Here is a 20,637-nt window from a genome sequence, read left to right on the forward strand (position 1 = left end):
GGAGTAGGGAGCAATCGTGAATGAACAGTTTCTCTTGCTCTGTTTGTGGGGACAAGGACAATCAACTGTCCTTTGGTCACTGCCGCTGTCGAAGGGCAGGCATGGCGGGGTGGGTTTATCAGGAGCAATGGAGTGGGTAGGAGCTCAGACTTTAAAGACCCCATTTTGTTTTCCCCTGTGTACATCCTCAGAGCTTCCCTCTGGCCAAAGTTCCATTTGGAAATCTAAAATGATTTATCTCATCACAACTTCCCGGAAGCTAATTAGAAAAAAAATGTGCCAATTGGATAATCTGGTTTCAGACATTCTAATTATACTGCTTGGCGGGAGGGGTACAAACATAATAAAAATATAAAATGTAATAGGACTTCTTCCAAAAGTAAAAACATCCAGAAAGCCTATGGTAAAACTTCCAAAAATCATCTTAAAGTAGATTAAGAATTTTTTTTTAACTTAGTGTGTATGTGTGTGCACACACGCACCTGTAGGACAAAAAATAAACTACAGGAGTTGGTTCTCTCCTTCACCAAAAAATAAACTACAGGAGTTGGTTCCTGGAAACTGAACTCAGGTCCTCTGGCTTAGCAGCAAACATCTTTATCTGCTGTCCATTTTGACGGCCCAAATTAAGAATATTTATTGTAACAGATCTTATTACACACAGACAAGCCATCCCTAGGAAATGCAGAGCGCTCTCCACCATAGGATGTCTGAAGAGACTGTGGGAAGACGGCTTCACCCGACATTCTGGGATTAAATGAATCTTCTCTGTCTAATGCAACCCAATTTCAGCATTCTGAAATGTCATGCCCTCTTTCTTAAGACTACTCCTACGAATGACCACCAGCAATTTCCTCATCGCCTGAGATTTCTAAACCCCAAATTGGGAAAGACGCTCTTGATTCCATTGGTGATTTCCCCCTCACCCTGGCACTGGGTAGATCTGTGGGAGTAATTTTACTCCCTGATTGGGAAACATGAGAACAGCTCTGGGGACGAGATGGCAAAGGAGATGGCAGGGTGTGTGTGTGTGTCTGAAGGGGTGGGGGATGGAGTAGAGGGGTGGAGGCTGGGGTCGGCACACAGGAGAGCATACCCTTCAAACACCGTGCACCTGGGATAGATGTCCTGTTAGTATCAGTGGGGGCCTGGCACACCTGCTGATAAGCCCAGCGCTGCTGGGGAACTCCAGGCTATATTTAGTCAAGGCTAGCTGCCCCAGCCACCTGCTACGGTGGTGCCTGCAGCTGAGTGGTTGGGTGGAGATTCATTAGGGCATTACAGAAAGGACGAGGGCACCTTCTCCGGCCCTCTGTCACACACGTGTTGCCCATAGGGCACATACGGACCGTGTGGGGGCAACATGAGGATCATATGCAACAAGGGACAACCCAGAGCCACAGCGTGGCAGTGCCCAGGGCCAGACGCATCAGTTTCACTTTCTGGGTTTCCTTGGCCACCTCTCACCCTGAAGGGAGAAAACATCTTTCGAATGACAAGAAGGAAAATCCTCAAAGAAATTCAACAATGTTCCCTGTCACTTTTTTCTTTCTGGAGACACTCGCAGACGTGAGTGGAAAAAGTCCGCACACGTAACTCGGGTCCCCTGGGCGGCCTGCCTCTAATATGATTACACATCAAATGCAATAAATGGAGCAAAGTGGTATTATTTTTCTGGGAAAAACCAACATCATAAAAGAGCCTTTATTGAATCAGAGGCCCATGAACTGTTCTCTTGCCTAATTATGGCTCCAAGTGAATGAGGCTGGGTTTCCAGGCAGGGCTCCTCACAAGTCTACGGCCCAGAGAGCAAGGGGGTATTTGTCACAACTTGTCTAATTACAACAAAATCCACCAAGCGGACAGACAGGGAGAATGCCAGGGGAGGCTGGCAGCAGCCCCCTCCCCCACTCAGAACCTGGCAAGAGGAGGCCTATTTTCTAGCTCCTTCTATTTTCAGACGCTGACCCCTGTCCCACTCCCACCCTCCCATCCAAGTTAGGATTCCAGACCCTTGTCCTAGCACCCAGCTCTGCCCCCTCTAAGCCTGTCTCTATGGAAAAGACACACTGTGGAGAGAGGATGGTTTGCCAGATGTTTCAACACTCAGAATCTGGCCAAGGTTAGTGTGTCGGCGTGTACGCACGTCCTCAGACCTGGCCAAAGATGAGCACTAGCTGCCACCAGATTCAGGAAGAGAGTGTAAGGGTGAGTGAGTGGGTGTGCATGAGCTCTGAGGAGGGAGGGCTTCCCCTCCATGCCAATCACGTAGGAGCTAGTGGTGATGGCTTCTCCCAGATATGAAGAGGCCTGGCCAGGTGCGCTGAACTCTGCTTACACTTTAAGTCCATAGTTCCGCGTATCTGTTGCTCTCAAACTTCCAAGAGTAGTTAGCGAGCTCTAGGGCAGCTAAGTTTACACAGTGAGACCCTGTTTCAAACAAAAACAAAACCTTCCAAAAAGCAAAAACACATTTTCTTCCCATAAATCTGTTTCTGCCTCTATGTACTGAAGACCGCGGCAGCAAGGTCAGTAGTAACGGGTCAGACATCACCCTGTCCCCTCCAACAGGCTCCGATAGTGATCACAGGACTCCTCTGGAAAAATGGGCCTGTCTGCGCTCCTACCCTGTTTCACACAAGCCTCCTGGCAAGGGCTTTTCTTCTAGAGCTTTCTCTACAGAAATCAAGTCAGCAAGCAGGCTTGCCAGTCTCAGGCTGTCCTATCTTGACCTCCCCAGAGTTTGTCCATTGGCCCCACAAGCCCAGGGTGGAACTCCGATAACAGCTGGGAAAAATATGTGTCCTAGCCTCCACCTTGGGCCTGGCATTTCCCACGGGCATTTCTGTTCATTTTTCATAGTGCCCCAAAATAAGCTTGGATGGGGCCAGGAAATTGTCTTAGGAAGCATTACCAGCCCAATCCAGCCGTGTCTACAGTGACCAAGCTTCCAAAGCTAACGTCATCAGCACTGTCTCTCCCGTCCCGTCTTCAGAAGAAGGGAACATTCTCCGACAGCCTTCTGGAAAGCGAGATGCTACCAGGACATGGGCACCATGCCCTTTGTTTTCAGAGGGACAGGAGGGAAAAGGTGGAGCGTTGTTTTTTAAAATGTATTATTATTATTGGTGTGTGTGTGCACGTGTGTGCATGCGTGTATGTGTGTGTGTGTATGCGTGTACATGCGTGTGTGTAAGATGCAGATGTGTCCATGAAACAGCACACATGTGGAGGTCTGAGGACACCATTCAGAAGTCCGTTCTCTCCTTCTACCGTGAGTTCAGGGAAACAAAACTCAGATGTCAGGTGTGCTCGGCAGTGCTTTTGCCCACTGAGCCATCTTCCAGCCCTAAAGGGTTATTTCTTATGCATGTGCTTGCAAGCCTGGGATTGACTTTAGCCTCCAAGAAAGAGAAGCCAGTGCTTGCCCTTGAACCCCACTCCCCAGGGCAGAGATCCAGAGAGAGGAAGTGGGTAAGCCTGCACCACCAAGTCTCCCTTAGAGGGATCCACGCTTCATAAGCTGCACACTCCAAATTCCTCCCACACCCCTCTGGCTATCATATCCACCTCCCCACCCCCCCCCACCCCCCAGCATCTGCACCTCTCAGCCAGGCCACTTAGGAAGGCCGAGTTCACAAGGGAGCACAGTGTATTCAGTCGCTTCCCATTGGGCAGGGCAGGCACTTTCAGGCCCCAGGGAGGCAGTGCTGAAATCACAGGACAGCTGGTTCCACCGGGCACCTTCGTCTCCTCAGTCCTCCCGGGCAGCCAACCCAGAGGGCCGGCTGCAGAGTGATTTCCAAATTCTCCAGTTGCCCAGAGTGTGCCAAAAGGAGGGAGGGCACACCCACAGTGGGTGAGAAGTCATCTGCCTGCCTGTTCGGTGCAGGGCCAGCTAGAGATTGAAGCACCGAAGAGAATGGTTAATGTCTTAGAAATTCTAAATTCTAAATAAAAGCCTTACTGTGCCGTAGGGAGGAAGTTCTGATTTCCCCCCTCTGATGATTATCTCAGTTTATATGTGTGTGTGTGTGTGTGTATCAAACTATTTTACTCCCCTATAGCGTATGCTGAACTTGCCATTGAGCCAGTGAGCAAGCCAATCCAGAGTCTGGTACCAGAGAAACTGAGATGTCTTTCCTGGAACTTTTCATAAATTGTGCTGGGGTCAGAGATAGAGGAGTCTTCAAGCCGCCCAGAACAGTGCAAAGTGACCAGATCTATAAGCCGGGGTTCCTTTGAGGTCTAGGCTGGCTAATTCAGACCTCCCACCTCCTCGCTATAGGCTCAGGTTTGCTGCTGGCTCCCCACCTGGGAGCTACACCCAGAAGGCCAGGGAATTGGCTGCTGTACCACAAAGGCCAGCTGTGAGACCCTGGGAGAGGCCCTTCCCGCCACACTTACCCTCATCTGCTCTCAGGGCTGGCAGGAAAGCCAGTGAGCGGTGAGGGGAGAGGCCAGCTTTCTCACAGATGGTCCAGTCCTCAGCACATAGAGGGTAGCCACTAAAAAACAACAGGGGAGCTGGGAAGAGTCAAGTCCCCGCTGCCAAGCCTGGTGATCTGATTTTGATCCCTGGGATCCACGTGGTAGATTTTGTGTGTGTGTGTGTGTGTGTGTGTGTGTACATATACATATATACACACAAATAAATAAAATATGCCAAATTTTTCTAAAAAGCAAAGGACCAATTGTGAGGCAGGGAAAGGGCTCCCAGATTTTGCTTAAGAAGCCACTGTTCCTGGTGTACTTCCCTAAGTACACCAAGTAACTTCCCCAAGGCCACGTGTGCCAGCAAGCAACAGCCACGACAAGAACCTGCCAGACTCAAGAGCCGAAGGTCTCAGCCACACTGCACCCTTTCTCAACTAAAAGATATAAACAGGGAGATTCAAAATACAAGTGGGGCATATGGCCACACCACCATGAACATGCCTGACCTCACAACATGTGTGTGTGTGTGTGTGTGTGTGTGTACACGCACACGAACTAATCATGGGAGAGCAGCCAGGTTGCGCCAGTCACTGTACACATTTTAAAATATAAGCCTCACCACACCCTCCCAAAGTAAGACTCATAACCCTTGATTCACAAGGAGAAACTGGAGTACAGTCAAGCCATCTAGCCAAAGCCACCCTGCCTAGAGAGGGATCAGAACTGGAGACCCAATACACTCAGGTCTACCATGTGCCTTGGTGGCCTTTGGACACTGAAATGATCCCTCCCTCCTGCTTCAACTTTCTTTCAGGACTTATCATAGATTAGGAGCTTTTGTTTGAAAGTCCTGAAACTAGCCAAATATTTCCCAGTCTTCCAGGGGAAAGCAGAGCAGCCTGGGAGGAGAATCAAGCCCAGGAAGTAGTAAGGGCCAAACAGTTGCTAGATAAAGGGGATACAGGAGTGAGGGTAGGATGTCACTCTCTTGGAGCATTCAGACATCTTAATTTTGGACAAAGAGGCAGTGAAGAAAGCCCAGGAAGAACTCCCGAGGCCAGCAGAGAAGGCAACAATGAAACACACCGAGTATTTCGAAATACTGAACTTCCAGGGCTGGAGATAAGGCAGAGCAGCTATGAGCACTGGCTGCTCCTTCTGAGCACCCACAAAGCCATTCACAACCCTCTGTAACTCCAGTCACTCCCTCTGGCCTCCTCGGGCACCAGGCATGCATGTGATGCACAGACAGACATGCAGACAAAACACCCATACACACAAAATAATACAAAATGAAAGCTTTCACAGTTACCAGGAGACTTGATGGCAGAGACCAGGGGACTAGCTTCTCCCAATATATCTTTTATCATTCCTATCCTGCTAGGCAAAAACTGATCTTTAATCTTTAATAAGTTGGGATTTTATTAAAAAAAAACCCTAGAAGGGCGAGGTTAATTATTCACAGGGTTGCAATTTACTTAAGAGTTGAGGGAATGAAGTTTCCTCCCAGCAAGCAGTACCTGAGTCCAGCATGGGTCTCCCTGGGGGTCTGGCTAAAATCCTCCTCCCATCAGCTTTCCACCTTGCATTTAACCGCTTCCTGAAGAAGGTTCTAGCACAAACAAGCCTGGCCATCCAGTCACTTCCTCTTGAGAATCCTTGAGGTACCCATCCTCCAAGAAACGGGTGTGGTGTTGGGGCCAAGAGACACAGCAGAATCGCAAAGCCTTCAACTCAATCACTTGCTTTTGCTAAATGCATCTGTTTAAATCAAAAGCAGAAATCAGCTGCTGAAGGACAGGCTAGCCCAGCCTAGTACTTAGTTCAGTCAATCTTTTTTTTTTGTAAAGTAACTACCCCCGCCCCTGGAAAAATCAATCATTCACTTCCCCCAAAGAAATGAAGGACCAAACAATTACCTAAAAAATCCCTAACACCTGGCCAGTCACAGCCTGATGAGGAACTGGAGGCCACCGATGCTGGCGGGCTACTGACTTCCAGTTGACTTATGTCCTACATTCTGAAGTCTGTCCCCTCCAAGGTGGGTGCAAAGCAGCCAGCTGGGCAAGCTTTTCTGCATCCCACGGCTCCAGCTCACTTCCGTGGATGGTTTATGACCACAAAATACTATGGAGATTTCCACTTCACTTACTTTTCGCTTCCTATGGGGGGGTGGGGGGGTGGAGGGGGTGGGGGGGGCTGGGAGAGGCAACAGTGCAGCAGGATAACTTTTTTCTCCCCTGAATCAGCACCCCCAAAGAGGGCATTTTTCTTAATTAGGAACAAGGCCTCCAGTTGAAGTGCCCGTCAATTCCACTCCCTAAACAATTTTGTCTCAATCGGAATTTGCCAAGATGCTGGGAAATCTACACCACGGTCAAAGAAACTCTTTTCATCCATATTTCGGGTACTAGCACATTCCACCAACTAGAGCCCGGGGGGACAAAGCTTACATGGACAAAACTCAGGCTATGATCTCCGCTGGAGTTCACCGGGCCAATCCAGACTTCTCTCCACACCTGACTCCCTCTCCTGTTTCTACTACTACGTGACACCAAGGGACAGGGACAACAGCCCGGGTAGGATTTGTACCTGGCAACTTTGCATGTGGCCCACAAGGGTGAGAAGCCTGTGTGTGTGTGGGGGGGGGGGGGGGGGGGGGTAATACGTCTTATATGGTCCTTGTACAACTGCCCAAGAGGTGGGCCAACCTGATTTCTTCCTTCTCCAGCCTCCAAGCTTCTAGAAACCTCTCTAATTTTTCAATGCCAGAAGAAGGGGGCCAGAGGTGCCCCATTTGATCAACTTGCCCTTCATGCACAGAGTTCAAGTCTCCTAAGTGCATGCTCCTAAATGTTTTTTCAAAGCTAGCCAGATAGCCATACAATTACATAAAGACAAAAGAGGCCAAGTTCAGGAACCCGCGATTTCAGGGCTTTTCGTGTGTGTGTGTGTGTGTGAGATAAGCAAAGTTTTACAAGCAAAGAGCTTAAGGGAGAAGGGGCTTTTTTTCCCAGCATAAAACTTGATGGTGGTCGGTATTCGGTTACGTGAAAGTGAGTGAAAGACTTAAAGAGATGTGTCCACAAAGCCAACATTTAAGACGAAGATTGGGGAGGCAGAGAGGTTCAGCATCCAGGCTGTTTCCCCAGGAGCAAGTCTAGAAATCAGGCTCTATCTTCCCCACCCCCAAGCTCAAGGTTGGCACCATACAGCAAGGCAGGCTTATCCAAGAAGAAAAAAGCCCTTTCTCCCCCACCCCGAGTCACCTAGGCAAGGTCCCACTCTGCCAGGAGGATGTCGCCTCACACTTTCAAGTGCGGCGCTCTTTCTCTGCCGAAACACAGATTCCCCCAAACAGTACAGACAACCCGCGGCGCGCGCCTTCACAGTCCTTCCACTCAGGTGGACTTGTGCGCTCCGGCTGGGCCTGCAACTCGCGAGGGCCAAGAAGGGGCCGGCCTCAACCGGCGAGGAACGTGGAGAAAATGCCGGTCCTGGGGACCGAGGACTGGGACTTTGTAGGCCAGTTGAACTGACACCCTCATCTTGCCCGCAAAGACCCAGCTCTCAGCTCCCGTCCGCCTTGGAGTTCGGGGTGCCGTGCGCCACGATGGGCTGTCCAGGGCTGAGTCCCGCAGCTAGTTCTTGGCACCGCGGAGGCTCGAGGACCGTTCCGCAAAGAAGCCATCCGCCCCGCCCGGCCTCGGCCGATGGGCTCCGAAACCAGCCCTCGAAGGTTACACGACGCGCAGTGCACGCAGCCCAAAAAACAGTGCTGGGGACGCGGGAGATGTGCGCCCCCGGCCCCGTATCCACCCGAGAGCGACGGCTGCACGCCAAGAAACTTCCCAGCACCCGCACGCCGTGCCCGTGAAGCCCAGGGGCGCGCAGCCCGGTTACCTGCGCCCAACCCGACGAGGCGGGACCGAACCGCGGCGCCTCGGGACCCAAGCCGCTTCTTCCCGCACGGTGGCCGCAGCCCGGCCCGCGCGCCCCGATATTCCCGTAGCTCGGCGCGCGCCTAGCCGAGGATCCGCGGCCTCTCTAGACCTGCTCCCGGACCTGGGGGACCGCCGCGGGCCCCCAGCCGCGCAAGGGAGGACGTGTGCACTGCAGCAGTTCCCCTCGAGAAGTTGAGGGGTTTCTCTCGTTTGCTCTCTCGACACGACCTGGCTCCACGTGCTGGTGACACATTAGAAAGGCTGCGCGCTCCGTGGCTCCCGGAGGACCGACACGACCAGCGTCTGCCCAGCACAGCCTCCTCGAACCCAGCGGACCGCGCTCCGCCCCGGCCCGCCCTCCGCCCGCCCCTCGCCGGCACCGTCCCCGGCCGAGACTGCCTGCTTCGGCTCGCTGCCCAGGCGGGAAGACCCTGCGGGGAAATGGGGTGGGGAAGTACCCCTCCAGAATCTCCCCGGACTGAGGATCTGGACGCTAGACGCCCGACTCGACAGTCTCGAGTGCCTTCCACCCAGTCACACAGCTGTTCCTATCCCCCGAGCCCCAGTAATTTTCCCTTTTCCTCCTCTGGCCGGTCCGATCCGCTGCCTGCGCTTCCACCCGCAAAGACCGGCGCCGGGAGCCCCCTGCCGGCCGCCAGGCTCTCGGGCCGCGCCCCCGCCGTGGTGCAGCGCCCTGCAGTGGGCCTCAGCCTCCTCACCCGCAACCTAGGCAGGGACAGACTTTGAGAGGCTTCGTGGCAAACCCAGGAGATGATACATTTAAAGTACCCGGCGTAGTTCCCGGGGAGAGAACCTCTTGAAAAGCTGGGTTCCTTTAAGGGGGAGACCGAGAAGCTGCGATACAGATAGATTACCTGTTTCCCTTTCTCCTCCCTCTCTGTCCTCACGCGAGTGTGTTCATAATCCGGGCCAGGTGTGGACCATCCGTAGGCTTCTGCCAAAACAAGTCGGCCGAGGATTGATTCCAGGGGGCATAGAGAAAAAGCCAAATAACCACCGAGGTTGAGTTTCCTAACCATCTTCAGGTGGAGGCTTGGAATCATTTGACTTTAATATCGTGCTACTTCTGCTCTGGATATTGGCTACTCTCCTATCTTCTCTTTTCTGGCTCCACTACCCAAAGCATGCTTTAGGCGGGGCTGAGCGCTTTCTCTGTATCTGGCACCGAGGTTCCCAATACCCCTATCCCCGGTTAGGACAGACAGATGCTCAGGGACAGGTGCCCAAAGACAACGGTTCTTGAAGGGCTGGACGGCAGAAGGCACCGCGTCCTAAAGGGGACGGGCTCAGGCTTCAGGCTTCTGTAATCCCCATTATTTCGGAGCCTGGATGAGAGATGCAGAAAAGAGGATACCCTGGCATGGCTGCCGATAGAGGCACTCTGTGTTCCCTTTCCTTGTATTATTGCTCTCTGACAAACCCTTCGGGGATCGGTCAGACTCGGGAGCCTAGAGGAGCCAGTGTTCTAGCGGAATGAAAGGGCAGGGATGCAATGGGTTTGTTTACCCAAGCGCTGATTCCGGCGAAGCCCTCCAGAGATTAAGATTTGCTACTTGGAGCTGAAATCCCCCTGCTACCCCCGACCACATCAAAGGACATGGCTGTGGGAGGACGCCTAATCCCATCAATGGAATCAAAGCTGTACAAGAAAGGAGAGTCTGCAAATTTGGGGTAGGATGGATGCAAGACCACAGCACACAAGAGAAAGGCAGTTAGTTACCCGGGCTCTGGTCTTCTCATTACTTTGCAGGCACCTCCTCTCCACCGCCAGCCAGTCAATGAACGGACAAGGCAGGTCCATTACTTCTTAAGGTGGCCCTATAGGAAAGTTGAGCAGAGGAACTCTGACAAACATCTCACAGGCAGTGAGACTGGTCCTGTCTCCGGGGACAGAAAGGGACCCAGACAAGGTAGGGGCTCCCCCAAGATCACAGTCTGCTGGTTCCATCTTTGCAAGGGCTCCAGCTGCCCCCTGCACCTCCCACTAGCAGATGGTCACATGGGAGATAGTGTTAGGTAACTGAAACAGCAGGGAACAGTTTTTAAATCTAATTATTTTAAGGATTGGTATCACCTGTGTCCAGAGAGAACACAGAGCTACAAAGAACCTGTGACTAAGGGCAGCATGAGGCTCTTCCCCCACACACACACACACACCATATTTAGCAATTTACTTCGATTCTCTTCTGTTGGCCCAGATAGTTTTATGAGGGAGAAACCCTCAAAGCCAGGAATACTCTTCACAGCAGGAAAGCTCACTCGGGATTTTTTATCAACGTGTGGAAGTGTTTCAATTCCCCATTGCCCATGTAGACTTGCACATGTAATTTCCTTGCAGTGGGCCTGTTTGCTCACTGGCAAGTTGGGAAGCATTTTCCTCTGTGACTTTCCCCAGCTTGATTAGATCCAGAGGCAGGAAGGGAAGGATCATTGGTGACCTCATCTACACAATATTGCTGCCGACTCGGGAGTGTCTGAATAACGTTCTAGGAGCAGAGTGTGGCTGATTCTGGTGACTTTGGTAACTACCTGGTTTTCCCATTGAGCAGAGATGTCTATCAGACAAGTCCAGTGCCTGCTTGGCCCACAACTAGCAAAGACATGGATGGATGTAAGAGTCCAGAAACAGTATCAAGAGCTTTTTTGAGAAGTTTTCTGCTTCTCCTGCAGAGGGCTAAATCCCCAGGTAGTAGAGTGCTTGTCAAACATATCCAGAGCTCTGGGATTGATCCCCAACCTCACATAAAACCAGGTGATGCTGCTATATGCCTATTATTTCAGCCCTTGAGAGGTGTGGATAGGAGGGTCATGAGTTCTAGGTCATCCTCAGATTGAAGGCTAGCCTGGAATACATGAGTCTCTAATTTGAAAAACAAACCACAAAAGACTTTGGGTAGCCTGAAACAAATCACTTCTCTTGTCAATTCTGAGGCTATGAAATGGCCCAGTTGGCTGGTGGATTTAGGTTAGCTTTTGTCCCCAAGGATGGGCTTGGACCTTCAGAGTACGCTACTATAAACATCTATAGAGAATAAGTATTTAGGGGGCTGGAGAGATGGCTCAGTGGTTAAGAGCACTGGCTGCTCTTCTAGAGGTCCTGAGTTCAATTCCCAGCAACCACAAGGTGGCTCACAACCATCTGTAATGAGATCAGGCACCCTCCTCTGGCGTGCGGCCATACATGGAGGCAGAATGTTGTATACATAATAAATTTAAAATTAAAAGAAGAGAATAAATATTTATATCTTTATCTAAAACTATATTTGTCCTGGAGTTTGTGGGAACTGTGGAAAAGGGGAAGAGAAGTACCTCTGCCCGCTTATGCACACCCTGGATCATCATAGTTGAGTTTCAGAGCAGGACAGGATGAGGATAAACATGGTAGCACACACCTGCAACTAGGAACTGAGAGACTTAGGGGGGAAATCCCACTAATTGCCAGGAGCTTAAATGACCAGCCAGACCATGGTGGTGCATGGTCCACTTCTTTAATCCAGCACTCCCGAGGCAGAGGCAGGTGGATCTCTATGAGTCAAAGGCCAGGCTAGTCTACAAAAAGAGTTCCAGGACAACCAGGGCTGTTACACAGAGAAATCCCCTCTCAAGAAACCAAAAATGAGTAAAGTAAAATAAGGTAGGCCAACAGATGCAAAGGAAGCCCACTAGCACTTGGGAGGAGAAGGCACGGGCATGAGAGCTCAAACTAGAGGGAGGCCTGAGCAGAGAAAATGACTGCTGTGTTTATGTGGTGGTGACTCGGAACTTGGGATATTCCTTCCTTCACCTCCCCAGGGTTGTGATTACAGGCCTGCAACATCATGCTGGGTTTATAGGGTGCTAGAGATCAAATCTAGGGCTTTGTGCTTGCTATGCAAGGACTCTACCAACGGAGTCCCATTCCTGGCCTTGGGAAGCATTTAGAATTTAGCAGCTGAAGGAGCGGCAACCCAGAGACTGTAAGGTGTTCATGGCGCTCGCTCGTGCCATAAACTCAGCAAAGCTGGTTTGCCCTGGCCCGCTAAGCTTCCCTGGCCAGTCTGGACACAACTAGCTTACAGGGTAAATTCTGTTCCTGAGAACCTGTCTTGCTTTAGCTCTCTCCTCTGACCTCACAGACCTTGGTCTGGAATCCACGCTTGACCCCTGCCTCTGACCTTTGGAGAGGTGCGTGTTTCCCCAGTAACGGTATGTTGACCTTTTCTGGACCTTGTACCTCTTTGGTTTGTCTCACTCCTCACCCCGTGGGGGGCAGAAAAGCTCCGTCCAGTTTAGGAGTGCCTTCTCACTAGGAATCCAGAGGGAGGGGCAGGAGTAAAAGCTACACTCGAGAGTATAGGACTTTCCCCCATCCTATCCCTGATGTCTAGGCTGTCTGGCTATGGCATTGCCAGAAGCAAATCCACTTTGTATTTAGTAACAATTTCATGATGACACTGACAGCTTCCAAAGCCAAGTGTTTCTCTTTCGCTTACTAGGACCTTATGCTAAATATCTAATATCCTCAGTTCATCCCATGGTCAACTAAGCAACAAGACCGAGGGAATGAAATATGCTTTTAGCTAGGGAGGAATGAAAGGGAGGGGCAGAGGGAGGAGCAGGAGATGAAATATGCTTTTAGTTGGGAAGGAATGGGAAGGAAGGGGGAGGGAGGAGCCACATTAACAGAAGGATGGGATCGAAATTAAGAGGTGGAGTTCTGTTCGTGAAACTGGAGTGGTATGTTTAATACTAAGTGTTACAATTGAAAATTTTGGTTCAGGCAAAGTAACTCACGTCTTTAATCCCAGCACTTGGGAGGCAGAGGTGGGCAGATAGTCCGAGGCCAGCCTGGTCTACACAAGGAGTTTCAGGCTAGTTAGAGCTACATCAGTAAATAGACCTGTTTCCAAAACAAAACAAAACCAAAACAAACAAACAGCAACGAAAAATAGCTATGGTTAGCATAGTTTCAAAGAGAGAAGCTAGCAGATTGTGGTGGCTCACCCTGCCCTAGAACAACAACAAACAGAGTGAGACCAGAAATCTGAAACCCTGGAGGTCCTGTCAGATGAGATCAGACTTTATCTCACAGATGACTTGGGAGTGCCACAAATATCTTGGGAGTACCACAACTATCTGGAGCCAGGTACAGAAGAAGGTCAAGGTGCCCAGGGGACGGTGAGGGCAGTTGGCTGGGCAGAGGACAAAGAGGAGACACGCTCGTGTAGGCAACGAACGCTAAGAATGAAGGCAAGTCTCCCACTGCACGATCCGGACCGGAGCTGAAGGATACTGTGCGGGCCTCGGTAAAGAGTTCAGAGTTGGGTGCTCTGACAGTGCCCGGGTAAAGGAGGGCCTGGAAGACTCGTGAACAAGAAAAAACAAAACAAAAGACAGCAGCTGGGAGAGCGAAACAGAAGTGAAAATACCAGAGTACCAACAAAGTTTCGTCTCCAAACACAGGCACGGACGGGGTTCGAACCCGCGATCTTCGGTTTACGAGACCGACGCCTTACCACTTGGCCACCGCGCCTGACAGCCGAGCTAGTGGTGGAAGCTCTCAGTGGAGGGGAAGTAGTGCGGGCGGGGAGGTAGCTAAGCCCCGCCCTCTCTTCAAGCTCCGCCCCTGTTCAAAGCCCGCCCACCAGCCGACTGTGACGTTCTCCCGGCCTCCTCTGGTTAGCCGCCCGCCCGTTCGGCGCTCGGAGGCCGCGGTAAAGCCTCGGTTCCGCTGCCCTTCCGCCCGGGACTCACGCTGGGTCCGCCTCCCTGAGCCGAGAAAGGCCGCAGAGATGTGCGTGAAGCCCGATCTAAGCGTGAACGTCTGTGCGTCCCAAGAGCGGAGAACCAGCCTGCCGGCCGCGGGGACTATGCGCGGCGCGGAGGCCCGGGGGATTAACGGAGGCCAAGCGGGGGAGTCTACTGAGATGGGGCGGGGGGAGAAGGACACCAGGGGGAGACCAGGATTGGGGAACAAACGGGCTTAAATTTGGTGAGGCTTTGTTCAAGTCTATGAAAGGAATAGGTGAGGGTTTGGCGGTGAGTGCTTACACCACTGTCGACTTCTTTTATTGGTCTTTTATTTTGTAGACAGAGGCTCGTTTAGCCCAAGCCGACTTCAAACACTCTGTTACCGGGGGTGACAGTGAACTAAGGATCCTTTTTCCTCCATCTCCTAGGGGTTGGGATTTAAGGCGTGGGCCACCGTGCCGGTTTTACCGGGTGCTGGGGATCGAACCCTGGGTTTTGTGTGTGCTAACCTAGCACCTACGACTGAGCTACATTCCTAGTTCCTGGGTTTATTATTTAAATATTTAAAAATTAGTTTAAAATTTTTAAAGGAAATTAGGTCCCTGGATCCTATGGTCACCGTCTCTGTTCCAAGAGGGAGGAGATGGCGGGACCGAAGCCCTTTTCTTGGAGCAGGGTTGTGATGCCCTCAGGGCAGTCGAAAGCCCCAGTTACCAGCCTTCTTAAGAGCACACCTGCTGTAGCACAGGAGAGCGTGGCGCAGGAAATGCCTCCCAGAGGGCTCGTGCTATTGCCTGCGCTGTTATACCCAGTAAGTTCACCCAGTTCACCCTTATTTATGGGCAGAACTTTTTAAAAGTAAAATTGGAGCGATTTGTAAAACCTAAGGATATCTTTACTGATGTGTATGTGTTAAAAACAGTTATCATAACTATGTTAAGTTTACTTACAGTGTTAACTGGACATTTGTACCTTGTACAACGTAACGCTACAGATTTTTTTTTTTTTGCGTTTTTGTTTTGGACTGAACTCTCGATCTCTTGGATGTAGACAAGTGCTCTGCTCTGACACTGACGTTTATCCCCTGCTCCCCATCTCTCTCTCTCTCAAGAAGTTTTTAAGATTTATTTGCATGCGTGTATGCATGCGCGCCAAGTGTAAGTGTGAGCCTTGCTCCAGCAGAGGTCAGGAAAGGGCATGGGATTCCCTGGAACTAGCTATGGATGGTTGAGAGCCAACACGTGACTGCGTGCTAGGGAAAGGACCCGACTCTTCTCCATGAGCAATGAGTGCTCTTAGCCACTGAATCATCTCTGCAGCTCTTTTTACTTTATAATATTTTGAGACTGGATCTTGCTGAGTTGCCCGAGCTGACACTTCCTGGCCCCAGGGCTTTGAACTGCCTCTGGAGCCCAGCAGTCTGGGGAACTTGTGATCCAGGCTGCCCACCAGGCAGGGTGCACTACTTTGTCTTGCACAACAGAAACCCTGCCCATTAGATACCATTCCCCTTCTCCCTAGGTCCCTGACAGAATTTCTTTCTTTTCTGCTTCTAAGATGCTGGCTCTCTGGTGGGGACTGGCTTACTTCAGTCAGCTCCTCAAGTTTCGTGGTGTACCTTCCAAAAGGATGTCCTGGCTTTGTAAGACTGAGCCTTAGTCTCAAGTAGGCATATGCCACATTCTCTTTATCTTTCACTGCTTAGTGAACTTTTTGGTTTTTCCCTTTAAAGACTGGGTTTCTCTGTGTAACAGCCCTGGCTGTCCTGGAACTCACTTTGTAGACCAGGCTGGTCTTGAACTCACAGAGACCCTTCTGCTTCTGCCTCCCAAGTGCCGGGATTAAAGCATGCAGGGCCACTGCGGTGCGCTTGCCACTGCCCACTGCCAGTACCACCGCCAGGCTGCCCGGTGGACCTTTTTTGTCATCAGCAGCACTGGAGTGGGAAGTGTGCAAGCTGACTTGAGGTCCTCTCTTGGCTACACACTCAAAAGCAGCACTGTGGGTTATGTAGGAATTTTTAATTTTTGTTTTGTTTGGATTCAGGATCTTTGTCGCCCTGGTTGGCCTGGAGCTCTTGATTTGTAGGCAAGAGTGGTCTTGAACTTGCTAAGGTCTGCCTTCCTCTGCCTCTCAAACCCTGGGACTAAAGGCATGCTCGGCTTGTTTTTAAAGGAATCTGCACAGTTCCCCTAATGGCTCCACCATCTGAGATTCCCGCCACCACACACAAGGTTCTGATTTCTTCACCTCCTTGCCAACACTTGCCACTCTATCACTGTATTGTTTGGAGAGTGGCTATCCTCACAGGTGCGCTGATGGCTGATGTGGCGTCATTTCCTGGGCTTGCTGGCCGTTTGTGTGTCTTTGGAGAAATGCCCATTCAAGTCCTTTTTAAGTTGGGTTATTTGTTCTTTTTGTTTGTTTCTGGGTTATAGTTTAAAACATCTCTTCTGGATATTAGGCCCCTCTGAATCTGTGCTGAGCTAATTTTTGTATATGAAGGGAGGATCCAGCCCAACTAGCCTTCATGGAATCCAGCAGTGAGGTCAGCCAGACACAGCCAGCAGGCCTGCCAGCTGAACTCGGACTTGGAAAATTTAAACCATTCTCACTGCAAAGCACAGGGGTGATAGAGGTGCATTGAGGGGGGTCACATACAGCCCTCGTGTCTAGTCTAGGCTGGAGGCCGGCGGTTACTGCATGGAGGAGAAAAAACTGTAGAGGGGCTGAGTACATACGACAGGAGCATGGCCAGCATCCCTACTGCCACCATTTAATCTGTTTCTTTGTCCATAAAATAGGTGTTAGCTATTAACCCTGGTCCCGAATGAATTAAAAATAGAACAAGCAGCTGGGCATGCATATGACTGCAATCCAAGCACTCTGGAGGTGGAGGCAAAGGGATCCGAAATTCAAGACCAGCAAGAGCTATTTGAGACTCTCAAAAAAATGGACACAGACTAGAGATGGTTCAGTGAGGAAAGGCATCCGATGCCAAGCCTGACGACCTGAGTTCATAGTGTGGAGAGAACCAACTCCTGCCAGCTGTTCTCTGGCCTCCACACACCACATGGCACGCCCACGCCCACACACGGGCACACTGATAAAAATGCAGTCTAAAGGCTGCTTCATTTTTCACTCTTCAGGTTGGTTCCCAGCCGTGGGAAAGGCCAACCGGACCAATTTTTCCTTTAGTACTATAGCAGCCTGACGCCTTTCCCGCTGATCAGATTCCCAGACACCACAAAGCTCCAAATAAGTCTGCTAATACTGGGGCAGGGACCGGATGCAACTCACAACCTTTCAGAGAGTTGGTAGCCACACTTTCAGACACCTTAGATTGCCTTCCACACTGTGACTAGCATAGTTTAGTCTCTCCCTGACTTTTCTACTTAATGGTATGATATTTGTTCTCCCCGCTACCATTTTTTTTTTTTAAGAAAGAAAAAGAAAGTCTCATGAAGCCCAGACTGGCCTAGAACTTCTGATTCCCTTGCCTGCTTCCACCCCCAGTGCCAGGATCACAGGTGTGTACCACCGTTCCTGGCTTGGTGTGTACTTACCAACATACTTGAAGGGGGAAAGAAGGGCTCCCAGGAGAACCAGGATCAAGAGATTCATCGACTTGACTTTCTCGGGAGACCCAGAGAAGGCAGAATCCTCTGAAGGTATCACCCCCAGCTGCTGCAGGCTATGGGAGTCTTTCCCTGAATGTGACCCCGCAGTGGCAGACAGTGAGGGCTGCCTATGGGGCTTCTGAGCAGAAAGAACTCAGCTTGGCTGACATCAGGAGCCAGTTCTGCTCAGGTGGGTTCCTTTAGGGAAAGGCGCACGTGACGGGGAGACGGGAAAGCCTGCCGAGCACGCACCTGCCGGCATGCACCTGAGCCCACTGTTTCAAGCTCTAAACAGCCGACTGTTTTTCCTGGGTCTGCAGACCGACCAGACCACTCTCCTTTGGGTCTCCGTATTCTCCAAGGCACAGCGTCACCCTGTAACCTGTACTATGTAAGTGGGCTCAGAGTTTGTGCTGTTGCACTCTTAAGTGCCATGCTAGCACTAGTGTCAGGATGTGAGTTCAAGGCCCAAGAACCCCTGTAAAGCCAGCCTGAGTAGTGTTTGTGATCCCACGCTGCTACAGTGAGACAGGAGACACCTGGAAGCTTTGTGGGCATGGTGTGCGCAGGCGCTAACAAAGAAACTTCTCAAACATGGTAGATGAGGACCAATACCCACAGTTGCTGACCTCCAGACATGCACTGTGGCATGTCTACCTGCACTATCCACACGTAAGAACATACACATACACACATACAAACACACCAAGAAGAAACCTCCAATACTTCAAAACTTTTATTTATTGGGGAGGATTGAGACAAGGACTCTCTTTGTGGCTTTGGTTGGCCTTAAACTCATTTTGCAGACTGGGTGGGCACTGAACTCAAAGATTGGCTTGCCTCTGAGGCCTCCTTGTGCTGGGCTTAAAGTCATGCACCACCATACCTGACTTAAAAAAAAAATTAAAAACAGAAGTCGTGCTTACAGTGACACCAAAGGGAGCACATAAACCTGGAACTTGGAACAAGAACCAGGGCTGATCAGGGTGAAAAGGGAAGTCGCAATACCCCACTACCAGTTGCCTGGCAACTGCCAAGCAGCACAGGCCAAATGCTGGGCCTAGGCCTAGTTTACCCAGGAATGTGGTCAACTGCTGACCCTCTCGCCCACCCAGGCAGTTAAGCTGGGTTGCAGTGGGTCCTTATCCTTCCCAGACCTGTCCTGTTCTTCCCGAGTGAGCCAGCTCCCCACTCTTGCTCTTGGGTACCTACCCCTCCTGCTACACCCTCCGTACAGCCGTTAGGGAGAGGTGCCCTAGCTTTGGGGCTCCACGTGTGCTCTGCCTTCTTGATGCCTCTCCAGGACAGCAGTCCCTCCCTCACTTGAGCAGGTCTAGTCCTGCTCCGTGATGATCCTCCTTATCAGCAGAGCAGGAATTCTGGGTGACTGGCAAGCTGGGTCCCCGGACTGGCTCCGTGTCCTCATCTGTTGTGAGCCAGCGCTTCAACTCTACCTGGCCCACAGTGACCCCCATGTACCCAGCTTCTGTGAGCTCTGTGCTGTAGAAAAAGCAAACAGGAACTGAAAACATATTTATCACAGGGCTGGAAAGATGGCTCTGTGGTTAAGAGCACTGACTGCTCTTGCGTGGACCTGAGTTCAATTCCCAGCACTCATAACAAAAACTGGTAGTTTGAGAGTCTCACTGTGCAGCCCATGCTGCCTGTGAACCCCTAAGAGATCCGCCTGCCTCTGCCTCCCAATTGCTAAGATTAAAGATGCGCCACCATGCCCAGCCTACACGTATACTTTAAACACAGCTTACTTTCTAAGTTATACTCTTTGACCACTGTAATTTCAAAAGCCACAAAATGACATATATAGCTACAATGTTAAGATCCTTGAGGCCCATCTCCTGCCCATGCTCTCCATGTCCAGGCTGTTTCAAACATGTTAAGAACTCTGATTGCCATCTCTATTTAATAAACCCAGCTGTTTCATATGAACTTATCCTGAAATTATTTTCTGTCCAGCAGTCAAGACGCTGGTTCCACCTGAGTGGAGGTCTAGAGGCAGCAAACTCCTCATACTCCAGGGGCCAGGATCAGGCTGCCAGACTGGCCACCTGGGAGGCCCTCGTGAACGGAGGGTGGGCCCATCTCCATCTGCTGAGCTTCCTCCCATGCCTTCCAGTACTGCAGCAGAGACAATGGCGTCTTCAGTGGGGGCTGTGAGTTGTAGCTTCCAGAGACAATGTACCTGTGGACTGAAGAGGGCCTTATTTGGGTCCATAGAGGTGTAATATAGTTCCAATAGTTCAAATTTAGTCAAGTTAACTTCATTAGGTTATCCTATATATTTGTCAGTGTGGAGGCTTCAGGTAACAAGACCACACTGAGGAGAGTGTCTGCACTTGACAGTGGCCCTGTGGGCCCAGCAGGCAGGTAAACTTGTCACCTGTCCACCCCAGAGCTCCACAGGGTCTGCGTGGGGAGGATATATGGGCCAAGATACCCGGCCTGGTGACCAGTGAGCTCTTCTATCCTGACATTTCAAAAGGGTAGAAACCTTGGGTCCTGGAGCACACAACCCTAAGCTGCCACGGTGATCCATGGCATAGCACAATTCATCTTGCCAGGGAAAGCAGTTTAAGTAGGAGCACCTGAGCTTGGCCAAAGTGGATGATGGGAGCATGACCCAGGGACACTGCGAGCCCTGGAAAGCCCTCACTGAGAGAGAACACTGCTGCAGAAGGACAGTTTTCAATCACAGTCCTGAGCCTGGAACTGGCGGGGCGGGGGGGGGGGGGGGTTAACATGGGAGTTTGTGAGCCACATCTCTAGGAAAAGCAGGCCAGGGCTGACTGCAGCCACACCCTGCTATGCTCTTCCTCTAGGGGGGCAGCACTAACCACCTCAGTTATTACACACCATAAAGAGACTTT

General features: G+C 51.0%; 1 non-coding gene across 1 annotated transcript; it reads right to left on the bottom strand.

Moving 5' to 3' along the window:
* Positions 1–13,842: 13,842 nt before the first annotated feature.
* Trnat-cgu lies at positions 13,843–13,914 on the bottom strand. The gene has a single exon. It is a non-coding gene; the product is annotated as a tRNA-Thr (tRNA).
* Between the last annotated feature and the right edge of the window lie 6,723 nt (positions 13,915–20,637).

This window comes from Microtus oregoni, unplaced genomic scaffold (assembly GCF_018167655.1).
Source record: "Microtus oregoni isolate MIOR12 unplaced genomic scaffold, Mior012 000015F_ref0000493, whole genome shotgun sequence".
Taxonomy (NCBI): domain Eukaryota; kingdom Metazoa; phylum Chordata; class Mammalia; order Rodentia; family Cricetidae; genus Microtus; species Microtus oregoni.